The sequence below is a fragment of the Salmo salar genome, chromosome 10, assembly GCF_965601325.2.
Source record: "Salmo salar chromosome 10, fSalSal1, whole genome shotgun sequence".
NCBI classification, from domain to species: Eukaryota; Metazoa; Chordata; class Actinopteri; order Salmoniformes; family Salmonidae; genus Salmo; species Salmo salar.
In genome coordinates, this window is record NC_138300.1 from 62,348,969 (window position 1) to 62,367,719 (window position 18,751).

Sequence of the window (18,751 nt, forward strand, 5' to 3'; positions counted from 1 at the left end):
TCTATCAATGTATCAAGTAAAAACATGTTTAAAATTACAATGAACAATAATATAAACGCAACATGCAACAATTTCAAAGATTTTACTGACTTATAGCTGAGGAAATCATTCAAATGAAATAAATTCATTAGGCCCTAATCTATGGATTGGTGGTCACAGATACCTTAAAAGATTGGGCCTCACAATGGGCCTCAGGATCTCGTCAAGGTATTTCTTTGCAAAGAAATTGACATCGATAAAATACAATTGTCTGCGGTTGTGAGACATTCCTGCAGTCAGCATGCCAATTGCACACTCCCTCAAAATTTGAGACATCTGTGGCATTGTGTTGTGTGATAAAACTGCACATTTTAGTGGGCTTTTATTGTCTCCAGAACAAGGGCCACCTGTGTAATGATCATGCTATTTAATCAGCTTCTTGTTTTGCAACACCTGTCAGATGGATGGATTAACGCTCAATAACAGGGATGTAAACAAATTTATGGACAGCATTTTGGAGAAATAAGCTTTTTGTGTGTATGGAACATTTCCGGGATCTGTTATTTCAACTCATGAAACATGGGACCAACACTTTACATGTTGCGTTTCTAATTTTGTTCAGTGTAGTTTATGAACAATATAATGATTTTCCATATTTGCATAAATGAATACATTTACAATATTACCTGACTTCCCCCATGATGTATTTTCTGAATACAGTCACGGATAAATGGCGTTGTCGTTCCACTCAACCCATTTACCTATTTATTTATTTGGATCCCCATTAGCTTTTACAGAATCAGCAGCTACTCTTCCTGGGATCCACAAAAAACACTAAGAAAGTAACAAAACACTGATACAGTGATAGACAAGGACAGTCACACAAACCAAAAAATAATACAAACAATACAACTAAAAAACAGATGTGTGTTAGAGTATGTCCGTGTGTGCGTCACCTCACAGTCCCCACCGTTCCTTTAGATGTTGTTTAATCCATTTTTTAAAGTTAATTTTGTTGATGTTTGGATCCTGACTGGACGAGCAGTGTTCCAAGCCCTGCTGTATTGGTCATCACAGGCACGCTATGCCAACCAACAGTTCCATCATCACTGCACATTCATAAGAATATCATCATGTTGCTGTCCAAATCATCTCTTGTATTTATCTCAACTTGCACATTATTTCCCCTTGCTTCTATCCTAACATTCTGTTTGGTACCAGTTGATTGATTTGCTATAATATTGCACTTCACTAGCGAGTCAAGACAGATAGAAAGGAAGGCAGACTGGCTGAGTAGAGAGATAAATGAAATTGAAATAGCATGAATTTTTATCAGGATATATTCTGTTTTTATTTGTTGGCTTTAGGAGTACCGTGCATTGAAAAAGAATTCAGACCACTTGACTTTTTCCACATTTTGTTACGTTACAGCCTTATTCTAAAATGTATTATAAAAAAAAATGCTCATCAATCTACACACAATACCGCATAATGACGAAGCAAAAACCGTTTTTTTGCAAATGTATTAAAAATTAAAATCTGAAATATTATATTTACTTAAGTATTTAGACCCTTTACTCAGTACTTTGTTGAAGCACCTTTGGCAGCGATTACAGCCTTGATTGAGGCTTCTTGGGTATGACGCTACAAATTTGGCACACCTGTATATGTGGAGTTTCTCCCATTATTTTCTGCAGATACTGACAAGCTCTGTCAGGTTGGATAGGGAGCGTTGTTGCACAGCTATTTTCAGGTCTCTCCAGAGATTTTTGATCGGGTTCAAGTCCGGGCTCTGGCTGGGCCACTCAAGGACATTCAGAGACTTGTTCTGAAGCCACTCCTGCGATGTCTTGGCTGTGTGCTTAGGGTCATTGTCCTGTTGGAAGGTGAACCTTCACCCCAGTCTGAGGTCCTGAGGGTTCTGGAGCAGGTTTTCATTAAGGATCTCTGTACTTTACTCTGTTCATCTTTTCCTCAATCCTGACTAGTATCCCAGTCCCTGCCGCTGAAAAACATGCCCACAGCATGATGCTGCCACCATCATTCTTCTCCGTAGGGATGGTGGCAGGTTTCCTCCAGACGTGGCACTTGGCATTCAGGCCAAAGAGTTCAATCTTGGTTTTATCAGACCAGAAATTCTTGTTTCTCATTGTGTGAGAGTCTTTAGGTGCCTTTTGGCAAACTCCATGCGGGCTGTAATGTGCCTTTTACTGAGGAGTGGCTTCTGTCTGGCCATAAAGGCCTGATTGGTAGAGTGCTGCAGAGATGGTTGTCCTTCTGGAAGGTTCTCCCATCTCCACAGAGGAGCTCTGGAGCTCTGTCAGAGTGACCATCGGGTTCTTGGTGAGCTCCCTGACCAGGCCCTTCTCCCTCGATTGCTCAGTTTGGCTGGACGGCCAGCTCAAGGAAGAGTCTTGGTAGTTCCAATGTGTTCTTGGGACCATCAATGCTGCAGAAATGTTTTGGTACCCTAGATCTGTGCCTCAACACAATCCTGTCTTGGAGCTCAACGGAAAATTCCTTTGACCTCATGGCTTGGTTTTTGCTCTGACATGCATTGTCAACTGTGGGACCTTATATAGACAGGTGTGTGCCTTTCCAAATCATGTCCAATCAATTGAATTTACCACAGGTGGACTCCAATCAAGTTGTAGAATATTTTTTATTCTTCTCCCTTTTCTCTCCAATTTCAATCTTGTCTCATCGCTGCAACTCCCCAACGGGCAGGGGAGAGGCAAAGGTCGAGTCATGCATCCTCCGAAACATGACCCGCCAAACAGCGCTTCTGATCACCCACCCAGCTGCACCAATGTGTCAGAGGAAACACCATTCAAATGATAGACACAATGTAAGTAACTTAATTTAGGTCCCTCTTACTGCCCTGAATGCCTCTGCTGAACCTACAGCTATTGTATGCAGTAATATATGCCTATGAACCAGAATTATACTGTTAAAACTGAGGTGGTGTGCCCTAACAGGAAGTCCACTGTGTGCAGCTCACCCTGCACTAATAAAAATAATCTTCCCAGTAAAGCAAGAAAAACAATCAAGCATCCCAGAAAAGTGTTAAAATAGCCCACATGTAGCTTAAGAAACAAGGTTCATGAAATCACTAATTTGCTAGTAACAGATGACATTCATGTTCTGACAATCTCTGAAACTCACTTAGATAAAACATTTGATGGTACAGTGGTAGCAATACATGGTTATAAGATCTACAGAAAAGATAGAAATGCCATACGGGGGCGGTTCGATGGTCTATATTCAGAACCACATTCCTGTAAAGCTTAGAGAGGATCTCATGTTAAATACTGTTGAAGTAATATGGCTACATGTTCATCTGTCTCACCTAAAGCCCATTCTGGTGGGAAGCTGCTATAGACCACCAAGTGCTAATAGTCAGTATCTGGATAATATGTGTGAAATGCTTGATAATCTATGTGATATCAATAGAGACGTATAATTTCTGAGTGATTTAAATATTGACTGGCTTTCATCAGGCTGCAAGCTGTAACTAGTGCCTGCAACCTGGTTCAGGTTATCAATCAACCTACCAGGGTAGATACAAACAGCACAGAAATGAAATCATCAACATGTATTGATCATATCTTTACTAATACTGCAGAAATTAGTTTGAAAGCAGTATCCAAATCCATCGGATGTAGTGATCACAATATAGTAGCCATACCTAGGAAAGCCAGTATAGTACGTAAGAGGTCATACAAAAAGTTTTGTAGTGATTCCTATGTTGTTGATCCGTGGTGTGTAATGACGAGCAACCATATGCTGCACTTGACACATTTATGAAATTGCCTATCCCAGTTACTATTATGCATTCACCCATTAAGAAAATGACGGTAAAAACTGTTAAATCCCCATGGATTGATGAGGAATTGAAAAATTGTTTTGTTGAGAGGGATGAGGAAAAAGAGATGGCAAATAGGTCTGGCTGTACAACCGATTGGAAAATGTACTACATATTGAGAAATCATGTGACAAAACTGAAGAAAAAGAAGAAACTACACTTTGAAACAAAGATAAATGACAGAGAATGATAGTAAAAATCTTTGGAGCACCTTAAATGAAAAAGGCAAACTCAGCTCCATTATAAATCAGCTGGCTCATTCATCACAAAACCCACTGATATTGGCAACTATTTTAATGATTTTTTTCATTGGCAAGATTAGCAAACTTAGACATGACATGCCAGAAACAAACGCTGACACTACCCGTCCAAATATATCTGACCAAATTATGAAAGACAAGCATTGTAATTTTGAATTCCGTAAAGTCAGTGTGGAAGAGGTAAAAAAAATTATTGTTGTCTATCAACAATGACAAGCCACCAGGGTCTGACAACTAGGATGGAAAATGACTGAGGATAATAGCAGACGATATTGCCACATCTTAAATTTAAGCCTACTTTCTAGTGTGCCCTCAGGCCTGGATGGAAGCAAACGTTATTCCCCTACCTAAGATTAGTAAAAACCCCTTTACTGGCTCAAATAGCCAACCAATCAGCCTGTTACCAACCCTTAGTAAACTTCTGGGAAAAAAATTGTTTGACCAGATACAATGCTATTTTACAGCACACTTCTAGAGAAGGACATTCAACAAGCACAGCACTTACACAAATGACTGATGATTGGCTGAGAGAAATTGATAATAAAAAGATTCTGGGGGCTGTTTTGTTAGACTTTAGTCCAGATTTTGACATTATCGATCATAGTCTGCTGCTGGAAAAATGTATGTTATGGTTTTACACCCCCTGCTATATTGTGGACAAACAGTTACCCGTCTAAAAAGAACACAGAGGGTGTTCTACCTGTCTGGGCTAGAGGGCAGTATTTTCACGACCGGATGAAAAATGTACCCAATTTAAACAGGTTACTACTCTGGCCCAGAAACTAGAATATGCATATTATTAGTAGATTTGGATAGAAAACACTCTGAAGTTTCTAAAACTGTTTGAATGGCATCTGTGAGTATAACAGAACTCATATGGCAGTCAAAACCCTGAGACAAATCCTAACAGGAAGTGGAAATCTGATGTGTGGAATCACTTTCAAGCTTTGCCATTGAAACACACAGGGACTTATTAATCATTTAGCACTTCCTAAGGCTTCCACTAGATGTCAACAGTCTTTACAAAGTGGTTTGAGTCTTCTATGGTAGAAACTGACCCAAAGAGAGGCTTGGGAAGTTGGTCACAGGGGGAGGGCCATTACTACTATGACGCAGGCACCCATGGGAACCCTTTTGTTCCGAAACGTTTAGTAAGACAATGCAATCGTCCGCCTTGAATATTATTGAAGCTCTGGTTGAAAAAGGCCCTAAAGATTTATGTTATACAACGTTTGACATGTTTGAACGAACGTAAATATATATTTTTCACATTCGTGACGACAAGTCCCGCGCGCTTCAGTACATTATGAGTAGCCTTCGGAACGCGCTAACAAGAAGGAACTATTGGGACATAAATTATTAACTTTTTCGAACAAAACTACATTTGTTGTGGACCTGGGATTCCTGGAAGTGCCTTCTGATGAAGATAATCAAAGGTAAGGGAATATTTACAATAGTATATTTGATTTTAGATGGTTCCAAGATGGCGCTAACATGTATCGCCTAACCTATTTTTCTGAGCATACCACGTCGTTTATTGCAAAGTGTGATTTCCCAGTAAATTTATTTTTAAATCTGGCAATGCGGTTGCATTCACGAGATGTTAATCTATAATTCTTTGAATGACAATATTACATTTTAACAATGTTTTCGAATAGTAATTTTGTAAATTGTAGCGTTGATTCACCGGAAGCATTTGAGGGAAAATATTTTCTGAACGTCACGCGCCGATGTAAAATGCTGTTTTTATATATAAATATCAACTTTATCGAACAGAAAATGCATGTATTGTGTAACATGATGTCCTAGGAGTGTCATCTGATGAAGATTGTCAAAGGTTAGTGCTGCATTTAGCTGTGTTTTGGGTATTTGTGATGCATGCTAGTTGCTTTGAAAATGGCAGTGTGATTTTTTTTTGGCAGGGTACTCTCCTAACATAATCTAATGTTTTGCTTTTGCTGTAAAGCCTTTTTGAAATCGGACAATGTGGTTCGATTCAGGAGAGGTGTATCTATAAAATGGTGTAAAATAGTCATATGTTTGAGAAATTGAAGTTATAGCATATAGAGGTATTTGTATTTCGCGCGACGCGATTCCACTGGCTGTTGACTAGGGTGGGACGCGTCCCATGTTCCCAGACAGGTTAATACAGCATAACACAGTTTAAAAACAGACAGATTTGTGAAATTGCTTTATCCAACATTTTGCGGTTGCATGAGGCTTGGTAATCACAGAATCAGTAGGATATTGAACAAAAACTGAAATAGGCAACAGAAGCAGAAACAGCATAGGGCTTAGTGGCTCACTCATTCCTGGCTTTTGTTCAAAATAAGTTATTATAATATAGGGTTAAAAACACATTCTTTCTGATTGTCTTTAGCTTGCAGTCTCTCCTCTCACTACAGCTACTTTCATTTGAATTATTATGTGGATTATAATAAATTAATATATTTGTAGGGGTTGATGCATTTTTCGTTAGGGCAAATCTGGTCTGTGATATTGAGTTAGAAATGTAAAACTTTAGAGTACTTAAGCATCGAATGCAAGTTTTCCCTTTTTGGCCATTGGGATACTCTTTACAATAGGAGTCAACTCTGACTGACCACATGTAACGATGACGGTGTGAGTCGAGAAGCAGGTGCAGGTTTAATGAAAACAACAAACAAGACAGCATAACAGAAGCGAGGCAACATGTACACAGGTGCAATACCAACTGAGGAATGAACAGAAGGAAAGGACTTATAAAGGGGAGGTAATGAGGTCCAGGTGTGATTCATAATGATGAGAGAACTTGGGTAAATACAATGGCGCATTTACACTTGACATGTGGACTGCCGATTTTCGAAAAAGGGGATACTGCAGTTGAAAACTGCAGATAACATAAGGCCAGCTATTGTGAATTTCCATTATCTCTTCAAGAGGCATACTGTCCACCTGGTAATTGTGTGGTTCCAAAGGATAAAGCGTCACCTTCAGATGGATCTGTGGTTTCAGAGAGAAACCAGCTGCTTGCCTGCAACCAGGCACGTTGAATGACATCCTTTTCCTGCACAGTAATTTGAAGACATCTAGTGACGAATGTACTGTTTTTTAAAGTTATTGTTTTAGTATATTTATTTGTTGTCTAATATTAGAAGGCTTTTTAAAGTGATTTGAGTTGTCAAACTGTAGCACAAATTGCATTGTGAAATAAACATATCTGTTCTCAATTCATGGCATGTATTATTTTTATCCAAATGTTAAATAGACAAGCAGACAAATTAATTAATGCAGGAAAAGAGGAATAACAGCCTACTGTTTGTAGTCATAAAAACAATTAGGTATATTATTTTGTTGGGTAACGGATTGGCTCTCGGAAGACATTGAGGTGGCTTCGATCTTCAACATAATCATTCATTCTGAAGGTTAAACCCATAAGTCTTAGGCCTGCAGTAAATTAAATTAGATTGCCAGGTTCATTTTTCATTAGGTTATAATAATCCATGCCTTCTGGGAATGTTATAAAGTCAAAACATTATGGGTGGAGTTAGAAATTTGGCTGTCAGAAGTATTACAATGGGAAATTACACTCACAAAACCGAACTGAAACATTCACACCTCCATCAATTTACGAAAATATAGTCAATTTGTGCCACAGTTTAGACAACCGATATATCAGCAACTTCCTCTTCTGATAGTGTGGTGCAATGACAGAATCACGCAATTTACTACAACATGCCACCATCTAACTCAAACGGTCGCACCCTGATCTGTTTCACCTGTCTTTGTGCTTGTCTCCACCCCCCTCCAGGTGTCACCCATCTTCCTCATTATTCCCAGTGTATTTATACCTGTGTTCTCTGTTTGTCTGTTGCCAGTTCATTTTGTTTTGTCAAGCCTACCAGCGTTTTTCCCATGCTCCTGCCTTTCTCTAGTTCCTGTTTTCTATTTTTCCCAGTTTTGACCATTCTGCCTGCCCTGACCCTCAGCCTGCCTGCCGTTCTGTACCTTTTGGACTCTGCTCTGGATTACTGATCTCTGCCTGCCTTTGACCTGTCGTTTGCCTGCCCCCTTGTTTTTGTAATAAACTTTTGTTACTTCGAAACTGTTGCATCTGAGTCTTCTCCTGAGCCTTGACAGCGGCATAAGCTCAAAATATTTAATTGAGGAACCACTGTAACTAGCTTAGTTGTAGAAGAACACACATCTGCACAGTTTAACATTGTACATCACTCTGAAGTTTTATGACATGTGCCACTAATTCTGACAACCCATTCATACATAAAGCAGCACACTGTCGGAAACCATAACATACAGTACGACGTACAGCCCATCGTACCATACATAACAAGTATCATCCCCTCAGCTCCTCAATGTCTCAATCAGTGTAGGCTCCTGAGAACAGGAAGGGGAGGACTATCCTTATCAGTGAATTTCATAAAACTACAAATAGTGAAACATTTAAAAAGTTATCCTTTTTTAGATCAAACTATACTAAATATGTCACCAAATAACTGATTAAAAGGCATTGTTTTGCAATGAAGGTCTAATGCTGATGGTTCTCACCCCTTTCCATAGACTTACACAGTAGTTATGACAACTTCTGGAGGATGTCCTCCAACTTATCACAGCTCCTGCAGCATGAACTGACATGTTGTCCATCCAATCAAAGGATCAGAGAATGAATATATTACTGAAAGCATAAGCTACAGCTAGCTAGCATTGCAGTGCATACAATGTGGTGGGTAGTTGACTCAAAGAGAGTAAAAAACAATAGTTGAAAAGTTAAAAAAAAATATTAAGGAGAAGAGAGATAATTTGTTGTATATTTTTTTCAGTTTCAGTTTCACTTACACTAGCTAATGCAGCTAATTAACCTACTCAACAACCTGACTCAAACAGAGAGGAGTTACATTTATGTTAGGTAGCTGGCTAAGGCTATCCAACACGTCCAATTCAAGGTCATCTTTCGGGCTCGCCATGGTAACTGCTAAACTGCTGGCCATACACTACTGCATGATTCTACACATGGATTCGATTTTGGGTTTACTAACGCGTTAGTTCTAGTAGCTATGTTGACATTATCTAATATGATGACAATGATGTAGGCTGTGTGTAGACGTTATGGTATGAAGGTTTGACTTGGAGTGTTTTTTTGCCTGGTGTTGTGAATAAGGCTGGTCATTGTGACCTGATGACTGCTTCAGTCCCCCGACCAGACTTTGTTAACACTGAAACAGGAAGTATAAGAAGAAGCGCAAGAAGGACAAGAAATGGATCAGCCTGGATCCGCTGAGGAGCAGCATGGCCCAGTTAAAGGCAGGGAGGAAGTGGCGGCTGTGGATGGTATGTATACAGATGTTCCTCTGCCTGAGGGCGGAATACATTTTATATGGTGACACCCCTGTTGAACTCAAGCCTTAGGTTAGAGCTGGTGGAGCTGCCAGATGGCACATGGGTGTTGAAGCAGATGTCACCACAAATCATCTTCAAGTGTGAAGCAGACAATGTGTTACCTAACTCTGTCTAGACATCATGTGTAATGGAGGTGACGTGTTATGTAACTTTGCTTAAACACTCTTAAGGATCCGCCCCTTTTTTTAAAAATTTCGCCTAAAATGACATACCCAAATCTAACTGCCTGTAGCTCAGGCCCTGAAGGAAGGATATGAATATTCATGGTACCATTTGAAAGGAAAAACTTGGAAGTTAAAACAAAGAAAAAACAAACCGTTGTTTTGTATTTTTTTGTACCATCATCTTTGAAATGCAAGAGAAATGCCATAATGTATTATTCCAGCCCAGGTGCAATTTAGATTTTGGCCACTAGATGGCAGCAGTGTATGTGCAACGTTTTAGACTGATCCAATGAACCATTGCATTTCTGTTCGAAATTGTGTCAAGATTGCCCAAATGTGCCTAATTTGTTTATTAATAACTTTCATGTTAAAAATGGTGCACTCTCCTCAAACAATAGCATGGTGTTCTTTCACTGTGATAGCTACTGTAAATTGGACAGTGCAGTTAGATTAGCAAGAATTTAAGCTTTCTGCCAATATCTGATATGTTTATGTCCAGGGAAATGTTCTTGTTCCTTACAACCTAATGCTAATCGCATTAGCCTACGTTAGCTCAACCATCCCGTGGAAGGGACACCGATCCCAAAGAAGGTAACCCCATGGCGGAACGTAGCCTGCGAGTACAGAGACAGCAGTGTAGTAAGAGCCGTGCCATGTATTAAAATAGTACTTAGTGTACTATAATTCAATGTCGGATTGCTTAATAGCATTATATATTACAATAGCCCTCGCTGACTTATAGTATACCGTGTCACGAACTACCAGTGAAGTGTAATCAGTAGGAAGGAGTGAGCTAACCCCTGTGGCAAGAAGGGATAGACGAAGAGGGGTAACCCGGTTGTTAAAGTTGAGTTTGACGCTCTAAACATGACTTAGGCTAGCATGACAGGGAGGCCCCCTCACTGGGAAAGAGGCTTATAGCGTGGGATAATCCAGGCATACAAGGTCTGGTGAGAGTTGACCCAACCTGTGAGGTCAAGTGAAGATCCACAGGCTAAGACTACCCATGCGCGAGTGAACGTAGTAGGATCGTCAGGGAGACAACCCATACTAGTCACCTCGACATTCTTGGCACCTAACGTGGATCTATGGATCTAATCTACAAAGTAACCTAAAGTAATTGGTTAGTAGAAAAAAGGTGAGGCGTCGAACTAAATAGGCCCTGAGAAATAAAGAATAAAAGCAGAGGTACAATAACTAAAAAGGCCATGAGAAATAAAGAATAAAAGCAGAGGTACAAGAACTAAAAAGGCCCTGAGAAATAAAGAATAAAAGCAGATGTACAAGAACTAAAAAGGCCCTGAGAAATAAAGAAAAGCAGAGGTACAAGAACTAAAAAGGCCCTGAGGAATAAAGAATAAAAGCAGAGGTACAATAACTAAAAAGGCCCTGAGAAATAAAGAATAAAAGGTACAAGAACTAAAAAGGCCCTGAGAAATAAAGAACAAAAGCAGAGGTACAAGAACTAAAACGGCCCTGAGAAATAAAGAATAAAAGGTACAAGAACTAAAAAGGCCCTGAGAAATAAAGAATAAAAGCAGAGGTACAAGAACTAAAAAGACCCTGAGAAATAAAGAATAAAAGCAGAGGTACAAAAACTAAAAAGGCTCTGAGAAATAAAAAATAAAAGCAGAGGTACAAAAACTAAAAAGGTCCTGAGAAATAAAAAATAAAAGCAGAGGTACAAGAACTAAAAAGGCCCTGAGAAATAAAGAATAAAAGGAACAAGAACTAAAAAGACCCTGAGAAATAAAGAATAAAAGCAGAGGTACAAAAACTAAAAAGGCCCTGAGAAGTAGAAAATAAATGGTACAATAACTAAAAAGGCTGAGACATAACGAAAGAAGCAGAGGTACAAGAAATAAAAAGGCCCTGAGAAATAAAGAATAAAAGGTACAAGAACTAAAAAGGCCCTGAGAAATAAAGAATAAAAGCAGAGGTACAAGAACTAGAAAGACCCTGAGAAATAAAGAATAAAAGCAGAGGTACAAAAACTAAAAAGGCCCTGAGAAATAAAGTAAAAAAAGCTGAGTAACAAGAACTAAAAAGGCCCTGAGAAAAAAAAGAATAAAAGCAGAGGTACAAGAACTAAAACGGCCCTGAGAAATAAAGACTAAAAGGTACAAGAACTAAAAAGGCCCTGAGAAATAAAGACTAAAATGTACAAGAACTAAAAAGGCCCTGAGAATTAAAGAATAAAAGCAGAGTTACAAGAACTAAAAAGGCCCTGAGAAATAATGAATAAAAGGTAAAATAACTAAAAAATGTCTGAGAAATAAAGAATAAAAGCAGAGGTACAAGAACTAAAAAGGCCCTGAGAAATAAAGAATAAAAGGAACAAGAACTAAAAAGGCCCTGAGAAATAAAGAATAAAAGCAGAGGTTCAAGAACTAAAAAGACCCTGAGTAATAAAGAATAAAAGCAGAGGTACAATAACTAAAAAGGCCCTGAGAAATAAAGAATAAAAGGTACAAGAACTAAAAAGGCCCTGAGAAATAAAGAATAAAAGCAGAGGTACAAGAACTAAAAAGGCCCTGAGAAATAAAGAATAAAAGCAGAGGTACAAATACTAAAAAGGCCCTGAGAAATAAAGAATAAAATGTACAAGAACTAAAAAGGCCCTGAGAAATAAAGAATAAAAGCAGAGGTACAAAAACTAAAAAGGCCATGAGAAATAAAGAATAAAAGGTACAAGAACTAAAAAGGCCCTGAGAAATAAAGAATAAAAGCAGAGGTAGAAGAACTAAAAAGACCCTGACAAATAAATAATAAAAGCAGAGGTACAGGGAACTAAAAAGACCCTGAGAAATAAAGAATAAAAGCAGAGGTACAATAACTAAAAAGGCCCTGAGAAATAAAGAATAAAAGGTACAAGAACTAAAAAGGCCCTGAGAAATAAAGAATAAAAGCAGAGGTACAAGAACTAAAAAGGCCCTGAGAAATAAAGAATAAAAGGAACAAGAACTAAAAAGGCCCTGAGAAATAAAGAATAAAAGCAGAGGTTCAAGAACTAAAAAGACCCTGAGTAATAAAGAATAAAAGCAGACGTACAAAAACTGAAAAGGCTCTGAGAAATAAAGAATAAAAGCAGAGGTACAAAAACTAAAAGGGCCCTGAGAAATAAAGAATAAAAGGTACAAGAACTAAAAAGACCCTAAGAAATAAAGAATAAAAGGAACAAGAACTAAAAAGGCCCTGAGAAATAAAGAATAAAAGCAGAGGTTCAAGAACTAAAAAGACCCTGAGAAATAAAAAATAAAAGCAGAGGTACAAGAACTAAAAAGGCCCTGAGAAATAAAGAATAAAAGGAACAAGAACTAAAAAGGCCCTGAGAAATAAAGAATAAAAGCAGAGGTTCAAGAACTAAAAAGACCCTGAGTAATAAAGAATAAAAGCAGAGGTACAAAAACTGAAAAGGCCCTGAGAAATAAAGAATAAAAGCAGAGCTACAAAAACTAAAAAGGCCCTGAGAAATAAAGAATAAAAGGTTCAAGAACTAAAAAGACCCTGAGAAATAAAGAATAAAAGCAGAGGTACAAAAACTAAAAAGGCCCTGAGAAATAAAGAATAAAAGGAACAAGAACTAAAAAGGCCCTGAGAAATAAAGAATAAAAGCAGAGGTACAAGAACTAAAAAGGCCCTGAGAAATAAAGAATAAAAGCAGAGGTACAAGAACTAAAAAGGCCCTGAGAAATAAAGAATAAAAGGTACAAGAACTAAAAAGGCCCTGAGAAATAAAGAATAAAAGCAGAGGTACAAGAACCAAAAAGGCCCTGAGAAATAAAGAATAAAAGCAGAGGTACAAATACTAAAAAGGCCCTGAGAAATAAAGAATAAAATGTACAAGAACTAAAAAGGCCCTGAGAAATAAAGAATAAAAGCAGAGGTACAAAAACTAAAAAGGCCCTGAGAAATAAAGAATAAAAGGTACAAGAACTAAAAAGGCCCTGAGAAATAAAGAATAAAAGCAGAGGTAGAAGAACTAAAAAGACCCTGACAAATAAATAATAAAAGCAGAGGTACAGGGAACTAAAAAGACCCTGAGAAATAAAGAATAAAAGCAGAGGTACAATAACTAAAAAGGCCCTGAGAAATAAAGAATAAAAGGTACAAGAACTAAAAAGGCCCTGAGAAATAAAGAATAAAAGCAGAGGTACAAGAACTAAAAAGGCCCTGAGAAATAAAGAATAAAAGGAACAAGAACTAAAAAGACCCTAAGAAATAAAGAATAAAAGGAACAAGAACTAAAAAGGCCCTGAGAAATAAAGAATAAAAGCAGAGGTTCAAGAACTAAAAAGACCCTGAGTAATAAAGAATAAAAGCAGAGGTATAAAAACTGAAAAGGCCCTGAGAAATAAAGAATAAAAGCAGAGGTACAAAAACTAAAAGGGCCCTGAGAAATAAAGAATAAAAGGTACAAGAACTAAAAAGGCCCTGAGAAATAAAGAATAAAAGCACAGGTACAAGAACTAAAAAGGCCCTGAGAAATAAAGAATAAAAGCAGAGGTACAAATACTAAAAAGGCCCTGAGAAATAAAGAATAAAAGGAACAAGAACTAAAAAGGCCCTGAGAAATAAAGAATAAAAGCAGAGGTACAAGAACTAAAAAGGCCCTGAGAAATAAAGAACAAAAGCAGAGGTACAATAACTAAAAAGGCCCTGAGAAATAAAGAATAAAAGGTACAAGAACAAAAAAGGCCCTGAGAAATAAAGAATAAAAGCAGAGGTACAAGAACTAAAAAGGCCCTGAGAAATAAAGAATAAAAGCAGAGGTACAAATACTAAAAAGGCCCTGAGAAATAAAGAATAAAATGTACAAGAACTAAAAAGGCCCTGAGAAATAAAGAATAAAAGCAGAGGTACAAAAACTAAAAAGGCCCTGAGAAATAAAGAATAAAAGGTACAAGAACTAAAAAGACCCTAAGAAATAAAGAATAAAAGGAACAAGAACTAAAAAGGCCCTGAGAATTAAAGAATAAAAGCAGAGGTTCAAGAACTAAAAAGACCCTGAGTAATAAAGAATAAAAGCAGAGGTATAAAAACTGAAAAGGCCCTGAGAAATAAAGAATAAAAGCAGAGGTACAAAAACTAAAAGGGCCCTGAGAAAAAAAGAATCAAAGCAGAGGTACAAAAACTAAAAAGGCCCTGAGAAATAAAGAATAAAAGGTACAAGAACTAAAATGGCCCTGAGAAATAAAGAATAAAAGCAGAGGTAGAAGAACTAAAAAGACCCTGACAAATAAATAATAAAAGCAGAGGTACAGGGAACTAAAAAGACCCTGAGAAATAAAGAATAAAAGCAGAGGTACAATAACTAAAAAGGCCCTGAGAAATAAAGAATAAAAGGTACAAGAACTAAAAAGGCCCTGAGAAATAAAGAATAAAAGCAGAGGTACAAGAACTAAAAAGGCCCTGAGAAATAAAGAATAAAAGGAACAAGAACTAAAAAGGCCCTGAGAAATAAAGAATAAAAGCAGAGGTTCAAGAACTAAAAAGACCCTGAGTAATAAAGAATAAAAGCAGACGTACAAAAACTGAAAAGGCTCTGAGAAATAAAGAATAAAAGCAGAGGTACAAAAACTAAAAGGGCCCTGAGAAATAAAGAATAAAAGGTACAAGAACTAAAAAGACCCTAAGAAATAAAGAATAAAAGGAACAAGAACTAAAAAGGCCCTGAGAAATAAAGAATAAAAGCAGAGGTTCAAGAACTAAAAAGACCCTGAGTAATAAAGAATAAAAGCAGAGGTATAAAAACTGAAAAGGCCCTGAGAAATAAAGAATAAAAGCAGAGGTACAAAAACTAAAAGGGCCCTGAGAAAAAAAGAATCAAAGGTACAAGAACTAAAAAGACCCTGAGAAATAAAGAATAAAAGGAACAAGAACTAAAAAGGCCCTGAGAAATAAAGAATAAAAGCAGAGGTACAAGAACTAAAACGGCCCTGAGAAAAAAGACTAAAAGGTACAAGAACTAAAAAGGCCCTGAGAAATAATGAATAAAAGGTAAAATAACTAAAAAGTGTCTGAGAAATAAAGAATAAAAGCAGAGGTACAAGAACTAAAAAGGCCCTGAGAAATAAAGAATAAAAGGAACAAGAACTAAAAAGGCCCTGAGAAATAAAGAATAAAAGCAGAGGTTCAAGAACTAAAAAGGCCCTGAGAAATAAAGAATAAAAGCAGAGGTACAAAAACTAAAAAGGCCCTGAGAAATAAATAATAAAAGGAACAAGAACTAAAAAGGCCCTGAGAAATAAAGAATAAAAGCAGAGGTTCAAAAACTAAAAAGGACCTGAGAAATAAATAATAAAAGGAACAAGAACTAAAAAGGCCCTGAGAAATAAAGAATAAAAGCAGAGGTACAAAAACTAAAAAGGCCCTGAGAAATAAATAATAAAAGGAACAAGAACTAAAAAGGCCCTGAGAAATAAAGAATAAAAGCAGAGGTTCAAAAACTAAAAAGGACCTGAGAAATAAATAATAAAAGGAACAAGAACTAAAAAGGCCCTGAGAAATAAAGAATAAAAGCAGAGGTACAAAAACTAAAAAGGCCCTGAGAAATAAATAATAAAAGGAACAAGAACTAAAAAGGCCCTGAGAAATAAAGAATAAAAGCAGAGGTACAAGAACTAAAAAGGCCCTGAGAAATAAAGAATAAAAGCAGAGGTACAATAACTAAAAAGGCCCTGAGAAATAAAGAATAAAAGGTACAAGAACTAAAAAGGCCCTGAGAAATAAAGAATAAAAGCACAGGTACAAGAACTAAAAAGGCCCTGAGAAATAAAGAATAAAAGCAGAGGTACAAATACTAAAAAGGCCCTGAGAAATAAAGAATAAAAGCAGAGGTACAAATACTAAAAAGGCCCTGAGAAATAAAGAATAAAATGTACAAGAACTAAAAAGGCCCTGAGAAATAAAGAATAAAAGCAGAGGTTCAAGAACTAAAAAGACCCTGAGTAATAAAGAATAAAAGCAGAGTTATAAAAACTGAAAAGGCCCTGAGAAATAAAGAATAAAAGCAGAGGTACAAAAACTAAAAGGGCCCTGAGAAATAAAGAATAAAAGGTACAAGAACTAAAAAGGCCCTGAGAAATAAAGAATAAAAGCACAGGTACAAGAACTAAAAAGGCCCTGAGAAATAAAGAATAAAAGCAGAGGTACAAATACTAAAAAGGCCCTGAGAAATAAAGAAAAAAAAGAACAAGAACTAAAAAGGCCCTGAGAAATAAAGAATAAAAGCAGAGGTACAAGAACTAAAAAGGCCCTGAGAAATAAAGAACAAAAGCAGAGGTACAATAACTAAAAAGGCCCTGAGAAATAAAGAATAAAAGGTACAAGAACAAAAAAGGCCCTGAGAAATAAAGAATAAAAGCAGAGGTACAAGAACTAAAAAGGCCCTGAGAAATAAAGAATAAAAGCAGAGGTACAAATACTAAAAAGGCCCTGAGAAATAAAGAATAAAATGTACAAGAACTAAAAAGGCCCTGAGAAATAAAGAATAAAAGCAGAGGTACAAAAACTAAAAGGGCCCTGAGAAATAAAGAATAAAAGGTACAAGAACTAAAAAGACCCTAAGAAATAAAGAATAAAAGGAACAAGAACTAAAAAGGCCCTGAGAAATAAAGAATAAAAGCAGAGGTTCAAGAACTAAAAAGACCCTGAGTAATAAAGAATAAAAGCAGAGGTATAAAAACTGAAAAGGCCCTGAGAAATAAAGAATAAAAGCAGAGGTACAAAAACTAAAAGGGCCCTGAGAAATAAAGAAACAAAGGTACAAGAACTAAAAAGACCCTGAGAAATAAAGAATAAAAGGAACAAGAACTAAAAAGGCCCTGAGAAATAAAGAATAAAAGCAGAGGTACAAGAACTAAAACGGCCCTGAGAAAAAAGACTAAAAGGTACAAGAACTAAAAAGGCCCTGAGAAATAATGAATAAAAGGTAAAATAACTAAAAAGTGTCTGAGAAATAAAGAATAAAAGCAGAGGTACAAGAACTAAAAAGGCCCTGAGAAATAAAGAATAAAAGGAACAAGAACTAAAAAGGCAATGAGAAATAAAGAATAAAAGCAGAGGTTCAAGAACTAAAAAGGCCCTGAGAAATAAAGAATAAAAGCAGAGGTACAAAAACTAAAAAGGCCCTGAGAAATAAATAATAAAAGGAACAAGAACTAAAAAGGCCCTGAGAAATAAAGAATAAAAGCAGAGGTTCAAAAACTAAAAAGGACCTGAGAAATAAATAATAAAAGGAACAAGAACTAAAAAGGCCCTGAGAAATAAAGAATAAAAGCAGAGGTACAAAAACTAAAAAGGCCCTGAGAAATAAATAATAAAAGGAACAAGAACTAAAAAGGCCCTGAGAAATAAAGAATAAAAGCAGAGGTACAAGAACTAAAAAGGCCCTGAGAAATAAAGAATAAAAGCAGAGGTACAATAACTAAAAAGGCCCTGAGAAATAAAGAATAAAAGGTACAAGAACTAAAAAGGCTCTGAGAAATAAAGAATAAAAGCACAGGTACAAGAACTAAAAAGGCCCTGAGAAATAAAGAATAAAAGCAGAGGTACAAATACTAAAAAGGCCCTGAGAAATAAAGAATAAAAGCAGAGGTACAAATACTAAAAAGGCCCTGAGAAATAAAGAATAAAATGTACAAGAACTAAAAAGGCCCTGAGAAATAAAGAATAAAAGCAGAGGTTCAAGAACTAAAAAGACCCTGAGTAATAAAGAATAAAAGCAGAGGTATAAAAACTGAAAAGGCCCTGAGAAATAAAGAATAAAAGCAGAGGTACAAAAACTAAAAAGGCCCTGAGAAATAAATAATAAAAGGAACAAGAACTAAAAAGGCCCTGAGAAATAAAGAATAAAAGCAGAGGTACAAGAACTAAAAAGGCCCTGAGAAATAAAGAATAAAAGCAGAGGTACAATAACTAAAAAGGCCCTGAGAAATAAAGAATAAAAGGTACAAGAACTAAAAAGGCTCTGAGAAATAAAGAATAAAAGCACAGGTACAAGAACTAAAAAGGCCCTGAGAAATAAAGAATAAAAGCAGAGGTACAAATACTAAAAAGGCCCTGAGAAATAAAGAATAAAAGCAGAG

The 18,751-nt window shown here is 36.6% G+C and overlaps 1 protein-coding gene across 1 annotated transcript in view; it reads right to left on the minus strand.

Annotated features, from left to right (window-relative positions):
* fbxo40.1 (F-box protein 40, tandem duplicate 1) overlaps positions 1 to 18,751 on the minus strand; it is a 79,629-nt gene that overhangs the window by 10,333 nt on the left and 50,545 nt on the right. The window lies entirely within an intron of this gene.